The 5309-nt window shown below is 37.9% G+C and overlaps 1 pseudogene; it reads right to left on the reverse strand.

Moving 5' to 3' along the window:
- Positions 1-245: 245 nt before the first annotated feature.
- LOC127214651 (F-box only protein 33-like) lies at positions 246-4332 on the reverse strand (annotated as a pseudogene).
- Positions 4333-5309: the final 977 nt, after the last annotated feature.

The following is a 5309-nucleotide window of genomic DNA, read 5'->3' on the forward strand; positions in this document are numbered from 1 at the left end:
TGTATAACTAATAGATAATTTAAACAATATAGTAAATACATCAACACTAGAATCTAAAAGATGAGGTTGTAAGTATAAAAGTCACACTTTCCTTCTTTCTGTGTCCCTCCTCCTAATCATTTCAGGATCTTCTGATTGGAGTGAATATACCCAATGTAGGTAGTTATATATCTATTTCCTTAGCTACGTTAGTATTATTTCCTCATGACAGGTAAAATCATTAGAGGGACCCAGGGACAGAGCACTCAGGGTTGAGACAGGACTTTCAAACTTGCGATATATTTACCAGAATGAAACACTTTAAGGTATGATGCCAGTATCAAGTTATAGTGAATAAAACCACACACCATGAGCTTTGTGCACCTCCATGCTGATAAAACCAATTGATCTTTATTGCACCTGTCACTAAGATCTGGAAAACCAGACGTGTCACTTACATCAATAAACAATAAAAAATGGGTGAGAAATTTGCTGTACTGCCTGGATATAAGATCAACAATAGCCCCTGAGACACAAGTGACATAGCTGTCAAAGTGAACACTCTCAAGTGGTATACTGGGTTTCAGAATCTTTAGCATGTCTTCTACTTGCACATCAAAAGCCATTAGATAGACCTGAAGGCTGGAGATCTTTCCTGCTAGGGCTTTGCAGTTCTCATCATTTGGCATGTTGTGTAATCATTTGTGCATCACTGAAACATTGCAGACCAGGAGATCCCTGTGAAGGCACATGGTTGCTATCAGTTAAGACTCTTGCCATCTCAGCTGTAAAATCACAGAAATCCAGGGCAAGTGAACTCAGATTTACATACCACTCTAGTTCAACTGCAGTAATAAGTGTGCTGTTGCCAGAAATACCATTGTCCAGTAAAATCAGGTGCTCCATAGTGTTGGCAATTGAGTTAGAGACAACAGGGATATTGGGGGGGGGTCACTATTTCCAGCAGAAACACACAAGACAGCTATTTTAGTCTCCTACTCCTACTCAGTATTTTTCAAACAGCTTCTAAATTATACAAAGAAACAGGACACAATGTTATCATTAGCACTTGACACTAGTCTTTTAGAAATGGGCAATGTTGAGATATATTGTTTCCTATTACTTTATTTCTATCCAATCTACAAATGCAATTAGTCTCACATTACAATGTAATCAGTAAGATACATTAAACATGCAGAAAAGATAATAAAAGCAAGTGAAAAAATAACACCTTTAAATAGCAGGAATGGGATTTGTGTAAGAGAGCTTTCTCTGCAGAAGAATCCAGGTTCATTTTCCAGCACCCACCCACCAGCAGACTACCCTCACTCACTACATTTACAAGAGAACCAAAACCCTCTTCTGACTTGTAGCAAAGAGACATATATGTGGTACATATATACCCATGCAGGCAAGCACTTAAAATGCATAAAATAAAATATTAACAATTCACATAGCAATACTTACCCAGCAAGCTATATGATTTATCCCAAAAGATTTATACCATCAATTGTCACATAATCACAACTAAAATGCAGTTAAGATATTTCTAGGACATATATTCTAGCCCAACACTGTGTGTGTGTGTGTGTGTGAGAGAGAGAGAGAGAGAGAGAGAGAGAGAGAGAGAGAGAGAGAGAGAGAGAGAGAGGCAGGCTCTCTCAATCAAACCAGAGTCTGCTGACAGGGCTAGCCTCTGTGGGCCAGCTTGCTCTGGGATACCTGACCTTGGGCCTGCCAAAGTTATAATTGTAGGTAGTCCATCATGCTTCTACAGCATTTACACGAGATCAGGAAATGTGGATTCAGATCTTCTTGCCTGTACGTTACCTCCATAATTTTTAAAGATCACTGTTCTTGATTGTGTCTTATTACTTTTCAGTCAAGAGCTAGACTTGTTATGAACACATGCCCCTATAAAGCTTACTGTGTGACTTAACTGATCAATCTTCTTGAAGTCAAGTCCTTCCCTCTTGAGGTATGTGCTGGATAGACTTCTTTGCTTCTATCTCCAAACAGACTAAACCACTAGAGTTTCCTACATGAGAAAATGGTCAAAATGATTTTCTAAATGTTTAATATAAGCACATATTAAAATATGTCTAAAAGATATTCTAGAGTAGCTTCTACCATCAAATTCATAGGCAAATCACATTCAGACTGTTGTGCATATTCAGAGTGATGGCAAGTACAGAGAAATAGCAAACATGGTAAAGGGCATGGACTAAGTACAAAGCTTGTATTCAAATTTAATGACTGTGGACAACACTGGAACCAAAGCCAAATGCTGAGCTCACATCTGGAGTCCCAGAACAAGTCAGAGTAAAAGAACAGCACAGAGACATTTTTAAAACAGCAAACAAAACACTAAGGAGTGAAGAACCTTTTGTAGCCACAGACCTAAGATTATCAGAAAATTGCATCCTGATATTTTATACAAGAGTAAATAAATATGTGACTCTTAAAACCATGCTATTTAATGAAATATGGCTTTTCCATTTTATACCTGTGCTTGTTAAAGATATAAACATACCCAGCCTTGACAAAAAAATGAGAAACCTTATTTCACAACTGATTACATTTGTTTCAAATACATGCATTATAAGTATATAGGTGGGTGGATGGGGGGAGGGATACAGAATCAATACATGTTGAGACCAGAGACTAACACTGGGTGTCTTCTTCAGGTGCCCTGCATTAAAATAAAAAAGGGCTTGCTTTAATTTGATGTATATGGGTCTTATGTCTGCATACATATATGTGTATCATATGAGTGATGTGCCTTTAGGAGACAGAAGAGGGCACTAGATTCCCTGACCATTGGGTTACATAATAGTTGTGAACCATCATCTGGCTTCTGGAAACTGACCCAGGTCCTGTGATAGAGGAGCAGGTATTCTTAAATATTAAGCTATCCCTCCAGCCCCTCCTGCATTTCAGGTTTTGAGACAGATTTCTTTTCAGCTGGCTTACAACTTGCCATGCCGAAGGGCCAACTTGCTATGGTGCCTGGCTTTTATGTAGTTTCTGAAGTCAGGTTTTCATGTTTACAAAGACAGAGCCAATTTCCTCATCCCCATGTGTTTCCTATTGCTGACAGCCCAAATCCAGAGCGACCACGTCACTCTAGAGTTAAGTATTCAGTTTTGATGCAAGGGCAAAATTACTGATGTCCTAGGTAGAAATTTTACAATCTAGGTAGTTTAGGGCATGAAACCTTAATTCATTTGACTTCAAAGATCAGAGCTAACATATCTACTCCAGTCTGCCTACTTCCTCAAATAGAAAAATGGGCCCCATACCTGCCTCTCCTATGGGAGTTGGGCCTAAAGAAGAATTATCTTAATTATGACATGAATCTCATGGTAAAGAAGTTGACCCAACTCACCAGCAAATCTCCTGCTGACCTGGCATCCTTCCTATTGAAATTCTGGAAGATTCTGAAGGTCACATCTCAGGGTTCTTCTGTATGATGCTTCACCAGTAGGTTGGCAAGATGTTCCTATAAGTCTTCTTCACTTTGGTCCAAGGAATCTGTTTCAGTACATACTGTATGATCTCCTTCTTCAAGACCTTCATGAACTTCAGGAACTTTGAGAAACTTCAACAGGTATAATTTAAAAAATATTCAGACAGTAGTGGTCCATGACTTTATTTCCGGTAGTTGGGAGGCAAATGCAGGTGGATCTCTATGACTTACCTCCCAGCAAGGTCTACAGAGTGAATCAAGGACACATGGGACTACACAGAGAAACTTGATGCAAAAAAATTAAATAAATAAAATAATTAATTAATAAAATTAACATGGTCCTGAAACCTTTAATCCCTGCACTCAGGTCGCAAAGGCAGGAGGATCTCTCAGCTTGAGGCAGGCCATGGAACACAAAATGAGACACTGTCTCCAAATAATGAACAAATAGAAAAATAGACAGATATTTAATAACCAAAAAAAAGAAAGAAAGAAAATTAATGATAAATGAACAAGAAGAATCAAACAGCAACAGGAAAACTCACCACATGCCCTGCAGTTTTCAGAAGCAGAGGTTGTCAAAATTTTCAATCCAATGTAATGATTGTTTTTTTCTTACGTTAGAGAACAACAGCCCTCACCTTCTTGTTTCTTTTCATTTAAAGTATTACATGTGTGTGCTACAATGCCCAGCACTATTTCATAGGTTCTGAGGGCATGTATGTATGTGCACTTTGTTTGTTGTTGTTCTGCAGAGGCCAGGAGAGGGCACCAGATTCTTTGAAATGGGACTTACTCAGATGATTGTAAGCCATTAGGTGTGCAATGTGTATTGAACCCTTATCGTCAATAAGAATAGCGGGTGCTTTTAGCTGCTGAGCCATCTCTGTAGCCCAGTTATTGGAAATTTCTTAATAAACACTTTTCAAATAAGTATCATAGTTTTGTGTATCTGTTAGTATATCCCGTGGTTCTCAGAATAAATTAGGGTGCCAGGTATCCCAGTGAGACAGTCCTTACTAAACTATTTACTTTGTAGAAAGTAGGTGCCCCCACTTAACCATTTTCAGAAAACAGAGTATGGAGAGATATCACTATTAGAATTTTGTGATTATTATTTATAATTACAAAGTATTCATAACAACATTTGACATGGATGGATTGAGACAATGAAGTCTGTGCTGACATTTTTGGTAAATTAAATTTATCACATGGGTAAAGGGTGCATGCCTATAAACTCAGCACTCAAAGAGCTGGGCCAAGAATATAAAGAGATCGGGGCTATTTTAGCATACACAATGTGTAAAGAAAATTAATGGTTTCAAAACTTCTGACTCAAGCTCTGTCTTGATGGTTCATGCATTTAAAGCTAACAATGAGGAGGCAGAGGAAAGCATATCTTTGCGAGTTCAAGGACAGCCTGGTCTACATAGTATGATGGAGGATACTTAAAAAAAATTCTGATTCCCAGGCATCTTTTAGGAGAATTAAGTCACAGAGGAGTACTCATAATATATATTTATTTAAAATCAAAATTTAAAACTGTGTGTGTGTATCATGGTGGTGGAAGCAGGGTCAGAGACCAGCATATTAATGTGAGATCAAGGCTACCCTGATGCAAAATATTTAGTTCAGAACATCACGAAAGATAATAAAAGAAAGTAAATAAATAAATGAATTCTTCATTTTCTATTGAACCCTATAATATATCAATGCCAAATGTGTCAGAGGTCAATGTGAAACAAACACTTAAAATGTAGGTTCCTGTTGTAGAATAGACTTGAATGACTAGGGACAGGCCTAAATGGAGGAAAATACCAACCACTCCAGAAATCTTGGAAGTAGTTGGCAAATGGTCTCT

This window comes from Phodopus roborovskii, unplaced genomic scaffold, assembly GCF_943737965.1.
Source record: "Phodopus roborovskii unplaced genomic scaffold, PHOROB, whole genome shotgun sequence".
In the NCBI taxonomy this organism is placed as follows: Eukaryota; Metazoa; Chordata; class Mammalia; order Rodentia; family Cricetidae; genus Phodopus; species Phodopus roborovskii.